A 7775-nucleotide genomic window follows, 5' to 3' on the forward strand; every position below is an offset into this window, starting at 1 on the left:
GAAGGAAGGAAGGAAGGAAGGAAGGAAGGAAGGAAGGAAGGAAGGAAAGGAGGGAGAGAGGGAGGGAGGGAGAGAGGGAGGGGGAAAGGGGGAGAGAGAGAGAGAAAGGAAAGAGGCATTGATCTCGAGAGAGAGAAAGAGAGAGCATGCAAAATTTCTGGAGATCTGCAGAGAACCCCTGGAGTCTCCTTCGGAGTACTGATGAGCACATCCATATTCGCCAGAGTTTTACGGAGAAACAGAACAAGTAGGATAGATGTATCCAATAGATAAAAGCCCAAGAGAATCAGGAGTGCCAAAGGTGTAAGTCTGAGCGAGGTTCTTGTCTCACGGAGTTGAAGAATGAATCTCGTGGACAGAGAAGGAGCAAAGCGATAGAGTTTTATTAAGCAAGAATACAGTGAAAGCTCTCAGGAGTGAGAGGGGTCCCAACTGGGTTGCCTATCTGGCTTTTCATCTCTGACCTTGTATTAGGACTTTACCAGAGAGCTTGCCGGTGGTTCGGTCAGTGGTCTGGGACTAGACATTGTGTGAGAGTCTTTGTTTCTTGGGACATCTGTGATTTATAGGTATGGGTTGCTAGGTCTGATTCATCTTTAGAGCTAAACTCTCCTTTGAGGCCTGATCATTTTTTGTGGTTATTTGTTATTTTCTGTGGTGACAATGTAAGTATTAGAAAAATATTTTTAACCCTAGTAGTTGGGACAGGGTGGTCTGGTTTTTCTTCCTCATCTTTCTTTTTGTTCTTAGTGTCTGCCCACATAAAATACCCTCAGAGCCTGGTCAGGGGCCTCCTATCTCTCCCTGCTTAAAGTCCCATCCTTTCCCTATTCAAGTCCTAATCCAAGTCCAAAAGCCCAAGAGCCAGGGGCATGGATGTCTGCTGTCTGAGGGCAAGAGCAGAGAGGCGTCTCAAATCAAGCAAAGAGAGAATTCATCCTTCTTCCATCTTTTTGTTCTAGTCAGGCCCTCAAGGGATTGGATGAGGCCCACCCACATTGGTGAGGGCCTTCTTCATTACTCAGTCTACCAATTCAAATACTAATCTCTTCCAAAAAATGCTCTCACAGACACACTCAAAAATAATGTCTTACCAACTCTCTGGGCATTCCTTAGTCCAGTAAAGCTGACACATAAAATCAACCATCACAGCATGCACGGAAACTGAGGTCATGGCCATCATAAATCTACCCCTTGTCAACTTGGTGCACATATATATTTCTTCAAGCCATACTTAATCTCCAAATAAAAGCAATAAAATTCATAATTCCATCTAACATGATAAAATTACCCTGTGTACAACAAAAAATGCACCAATCCCTTCCCCAAAAGAAGAGATAAAGTTCTTGAATGATGTTTACTCTCCTGACAGCCCATAACTGAAATGCAGTAGTTCTCCTTATCTGCAGGAGATCATTCCAAGACCACCAGTGGATGCCTGAGAACGTGGATAGTACTGAACCCTATGTATACTATGCTTTTTCTTATCCATATATACCAATGATAAAGTTTAGTTTATAATGTAGGCACAGAACGAGATAAACAACAACTAATAATAAAATAGAACAATTATAACAATATCCTGTAATAAAAGTTATGTGAATGTAGTCTCTCTCTCTCGAAATACCTTACTCTACTGTACTCACCCTTTTTCTCCTTGTGATGATGTAAGATGCTAAAAAGCCCAGGTGACGAGTTGAAGTTAGATGAATAGCATTGGCTTGGTGACGAAGCATTAGGTTACTCTGGATCTTCCGATAATGTCAGAAGGAGGATCATCTGCTTCCAGACCATGGTTGACCGCGGGTAACTGAAATTACTGAAAGCAAAACCGTGGATAAGGGAGGATTACTGGACTGTGATGTAAAGTTAACGACACTGAAATACTGATATAAAGTCAAAACATCTTATGTTTACATGATAAGGCAATAAGAGAACGAAAAACACAAAGATATTTACTTAATAAATATGTATACGCACAAATGTATTTGTAATTAAGGAGGAAATACTCAAGACAATCATAGTCCTTATTTCTGTACCTGGATCTGCTGGAACAGATGGCTCAGTTACAGAGCTTTTTGCTCTGGACCCCGCTCAAAACCAGCAGCTTTTCAGGTCACTCAGTAAATAGGCTGGACTAACACACTCCAGTGAAGAATACGTTGCCTCTGAAATCTGTGGAGGCCCACTGAGCATTGTGCCTCTTTCTTGGCCATAGGAGGGGCCAGATGCAACAACTTTACTATCACCCTGGAAGGGATATCTCGCCACGCCCCACCCCACCGGACCTCTAGAAATTTCACGTAGTTAGAAGACACCAAATTTTCATCAGATTTACTTCCCACTTTGTGACACACACACGTCTTACCAGTAAGTCTAGAGTAGTGGCTGCCCCCTGCTTACTGGGTCCCATCCACATAGTGTCATCCAGGTCAGAGACCAGTGTGATGTCTTGAGGAAAGGGAAGGTGATCAAGATCCCTGCCAACCAAATCATAATGTGGGTCTGGAGAATTGATGTACCCCCAAAATAGGACAGGGAAGGTGCATTGCTCACCTTGCCCGCTGAAAGCCAACTGCTTCTGGTGGGCCCTGTGGACAAGGATGGAGGAAAAGGCATTTGCTCGATCAGGAGCTTCACACCAAGTACCGGGGGATATGTTAAGTTGTTCAAAGAATGAAACCACATCTGGTACAGCAGCTGCAAGAGGAGGCATCACTTAGTTCAGCTTCTGATAATCCACCGTCATTCTCCAAGCTCCATCTCTCTTCCGTACAGGCTAAATAAGAGTGTTGAACGAGGAGATGGGACTCACCACCCCCACATCTTTCAAGTCCTTGATGGTGGCACTGATCTCTGCAATCCAACAGGAATGCAGTATTGCTTTTGATTCGCTATTTTCTGAAGCAGAGGTGGTTCTAGTGGCTTCCATATCATAATATCCCTTTCTTACCATAATATCCCTCACGCCACAGGCCAGGGAACCATTCCGCCAGCTGCTGAGTCTGCTGAGTATGTCAGTTCCGATTATACATTCTAGAACAGGAGAAATGACCACAGGTTGGGTTTGGGTACCCACTGTGAGACAGATCTTCGAAAACCCCATTGATCACCTGACCTCCATAAGCCCCCACTCTGACTGGTGGGCCACAGCAACATTTTGGGTCTCTTAGAATTAATGTCAGAGCCAGTGTCCAATATTCCCTGCATGATCTGATTCCTTTTCCCCTAATGTACAGTTACACAGGTGAAAGGCTGTAGGTCTCTTTGTAGGGAAGACTGGGAAAAGATTATCAGTATAAATTTTGGGGAGTATATCAGGGCCCTTCCTCAAGGGGACCTGGCCTCCCTTCCATTTAAGGGGTGTTGGGTCTGTAAACTGACTCAAGTCTGGGGATCAGTTAAGGGGCCGTGACTCCTTTGTTATGATTTCAATTAGACTCTTGTTCACTTGACCTAGAACTCTTCTGCTTACACAGATCAAGTAAGAATTTAGTAGACTTCCTATTTCACTTCTAGGAATACCATGATTAATACCATGAATACCTGTTTCACTTCTAGGAATGCCATGGGTCAACATGAGTCACACTATTCTAATTGCTGCTTGGATTCTGCTGTCCATTATGGTCATCACACCATCTTGCCTTTGATGGTTGAGTGCAGCCACATGGCTCCTACCACCCCAGGACCCCTTTGCTCCCATTGCCTAATTTAGGTTTACCAGTTGCGTGGCTTCAGTTCCCACTGTGAGGTCTGACCTACAGAGAAAAGCGATCGTGAAGTTCTTCAAGGATGCTGGGACTCCTCTCACAAATATATTTCTCAGAGTATTTGGTGAAAGGTATGTCTTCTGAACGCTCTTCATGTAAGCTAGATCTTAAATGACAAATCCACTCTAACATTCCAGTCTCCCTAAGCTTCTGAATCCCTATCTGTACATTAAATCAAGGGAGGTTGGGCATTTCCAATTCATTCACAGTGGGCTGACCACCTTTTGGTCCATCCTTCAGCCAGTCAACCAAACAGTTAAAGCCTTTCCTAAGCTGCTTCATTAAATGTGGAACCCTTGCTTAGTGAACCCATGTCAATAAATTCTGCCTAATCTAGCTTTCTGTTTCTTCTACCATTTTCCTACTGCCTTAGTATTCATTCTCACACATGTTCCAGGGATTTCTGTCCATAAAAATTAGAAAACTCAAGTAGTCCTTTTGGATTGTAGCTCACCTTATACCTCAAATGTTGGGACCTACTGGGATTTGAGTCTAGTTACAGGTCTGGAAACAAAGAGGGGTGGTGGTGGTGGATCCTGGGAAGAATCAGCATTGTTTTGTATGGCAATCTAGATTCATCATATGTAACAAATGTACCCTCTGGTGGGGATGTTGATAATGGGGGAGGCTGTGCATGTGTGAGAGCAGAGAGTATGTGGGAAATCTCTATACCTTCCTCTCAATTTTGCTGTGAACCTAAAACTGCTCTAAAAAATAAAGACTTTAAATATAAACAAAAAAAAGTTATAGCTAATAAACCAACAAAGGAGATAGAATAGAATCATAAGAAATAGTCAATCCAAAGCAGAAAGCAGAAAAAGAGAAAGGAAACAAACAACAAATGGCACAAATAGAAAACAAATAGCAAGATGGTGGATTTAAACCCAACCATACTAATTATCACATTAAATGTAAATGCTCTAAATGCCCCAATTAAAGGAGCAAACACTGTCAGATTGGATTAAAAATCAAGACTCCAGGGGTGCCTGGTTGTCTCAGTCAGAAGAACATGCGACTCTTGATCTCGGGGTAGTCGTTCAAGCCCCACATCGGCTGTAGAGATTACTAAAAAAATAAACTAAAAAAAAAAAAAAAAGACTCCACAATAGTTAGGCACTTGTGTTTGCTGCCCTTGTGGCAAAGACTCAGGAAATGATAACAGCTAACTCTTATTGAACATTCGGTTTGCCTCATAGTGTTTTAAGGGCTTGAAATGTATTATCTCATCTAATCTTCTTAATGGCCCCAGAAGGTAGGTACTAATGTCACCTTTGTGTTATGGCTGAGGTTATACTTTGAGGCCCAAAGAAGTGAGGAAATTTGCCAAGGTCACCTCCTAGTTAGAGGTGGATCCCCAGGAGTTGCGCTCTAACATCCCACTCTGCCTCCTCTTGGACATGCGGTGCCTTCCTTATAGGGCCAAAGCAGAAGGCTGGGCCATCTGTCCCGGGGGCTGAGAATGAGGAGGACTTCCCAGCATGTGCTATAGGAATGTCAGTGCAGAGCAGCATCAAGTTAGCCTGGGGAAGCAGCTGCTAGCACCTTCGAATGAATCTTCATGTGCCACCGCCTTCTTCCCAAGGGCCTTGGCTCTGATTCCAAACTTGAGCTCACTGACAGCCTGGCAGCTGTGTAGTCTCTGGGTGGCCCGTCCCACCCTCAGAACATTGTTCTGCCCATCAGCATTAGAGATAAGATCTCTCTGGGAAGACAAGCCCTTGGAAGCCAGTTCCAAATGCCAAGCAACCAGATTGTCCTAGCATTTTTTCAGACCTTTGCCAAGGTTTTCAGAGCTGCTCCGATGGCAGGATAAATGGCCAAGCTGGACACACATCTCAGAGGACCCAGGAAGAGTCATTGGTCCAATCCAGACTCAGGCATCCATAGAGATATTTTGTTCATTCATTCATTCTTCTATAGATTTATTGAGCACCTTCTGCATGTCAGGCACTATTCTAGGCTCTGAGAATGCAGTGAGGACTCTGAAAAGTCTCTGCCTCCCAGGGGCTCACAGTCCAATGGAGGGAGACAGACAGTTGGGAAAAAGTCTTTGCAGTAAAGCATGATGACTGGCGAAATAGCAGCCATGACAAGGTAAATGGATGTACCCATCCATGTTTTGAAGGATGAGCAGGAGTCTTCTGGGGAGACAAGATAGGGAAGGCCATTGCAGGGGAGGGCCAGTGTTGCAGAGGCAGAGGTGAATAGGAGCAGGATGTGTAGGGGAGCTCCTGGAATATACAGGTAAGGAGGTGGAGTCAGGCAGGCCTGGAGAAATGGAATGTACCAGATGGCCAGGGAGTTTGGACTTGACCCATTGGCCTGGAACAAGGTGACCTTGAAGGGTTTTTTGCAGGTATATGACATGAGGGTATTGGAGTTTCAGGCAGAGGAATGGCCATGTGGGTAGGGGCTCCAGGAAGCCACTAGAGTCAGAGAGATGAGAGAGGGGGCTGGTAAAGAGATACTGGCAAGAAATAATGGGGGGTCAAATTAGGTAAATATCAGTCTGGCTAATAATAAAAGGGTGGATGGGGTGAAGAGGTGGAATGTTAGGGCCTAGAGAATTACCAGATATGAGGGAGGAAGTGGAAACCAGGGAGGGCTGTGCTGGAGTGATCTAGAAGATAGAACCACAGACAGAGGTGAGGGCTAAGGGTGAGTCTTCACCACCAGCTGTAACAGTGATCAGGAAAGGTGGGCTCTGTCACCAAAGACATATGGGGATGCCTGGATTTCTCATAGTCCTACAGGACTGTTCTCTCAGTGCTAATGAAGACCAGAAGGGGATTAGGGCAGACAAAGCTCTAAACAAGGCCATCTTCATCATGCACAAAACCAAATATCTAAAGTCAATGCCTGGGAGAGAAGGGAGTGTGGCCCCAGGCAGTCACACTCACCTTTGCTGCCTCCCTGCCCTTCCCTCTATTTGTTTCTAAGTTCCAGGCACACTTGCAGGCCCCTGCTCTGCCTCCAAGAATGCATGTAAGTTATTCCCTCTGCCTGAAATTCCTATTGCCTCCAACATGCTCCATTTGGCTAATTCTTTCTTTAGGACTTTGCCTGGTTCTCCTCCAGGACTTCTCACACTCCAGATGACTTAAGATTCCCTCTGTGCTCTGCCAGCCCCTTGTCATGCATGATTCTAATTACAGTGACGTGTGGCCTTTCTTCTTATTCCTCACCACTGGATGGTGAGTACAGCAGAAGTTAGAACTGAGTTTTATCCACTTCTTGATTTTTAGGATCAACATGAGGCCTGAAAGAATAGAAGTGGGTGGGTGGGGGGGTGGATGGAGTCATGGATGGATGGAGGGATAAAAAGATATGTGAGGGATAGGTGGAAGAATGGATGGATGGAGTGATATACAGTTAAGCAAGTATATGGATTAGTGAAGAGATGAGTAAATGAGGATTAGAGAAGTGAAGAGGTAGAGCAAGAGAAAGAGCAAATAATGAACAGGCAAATAAATAAATGAATAAGTAAATGATCCTAAGAATGAATGAGCAAGTGAATTGATGAGTGAGTGAGTGGATGAATAAGTAAAGGAGGAAATAAGAGAGAATGAATGAATAGATAAGTAAACAACTTGCATGAATAAAATTAAGAACAAGTAGATGGGCGGATGAGTTAATGAACAAAAGTAGAGAATGAGGGTAATCTGGGTCACCCAAACAATCACTGCTCGGAAGATGTCTGGTGCATAGCAGGCACTCAGTAAGCATCTGTTGAATAAAGGAAGAACACACACCAAAAAAAAAAAAAAAAAAAAAAAAAAGAATGTTGGTTGACCAGTTGACCCAACTCTGGCAAACACTAGGGCTGCTACTAGAAGATTTTGGTTCTAATTACAGCCCTTCAGTTTTCAATTATGTTACTTTGAGTTCATCCTTTTCCTTCTCTAAACCTCTGTTTTCCCATTGGTAAGAGGAGATGATTGCCTTTATTTGTCACGCCTGTGATAAAGATGCACTAGTAAGAGCCACGTGGCAATAACAGGGGCT

Source organism: Phoca vitulina, unplaced genomic scaffold (genome assembly GCF_004348235.1).
Source record: "Phoca vitulina isolate PV1807 unplaced genomic scaffold, GSC_HSeal_1.0 scaffold22, whole genome shotgun sequence".
NCBI lineage: Eukaryota > Metazoa > Chordata > Mammalia > Carnivora > Phocidae > Phoca > Phoca vitulina.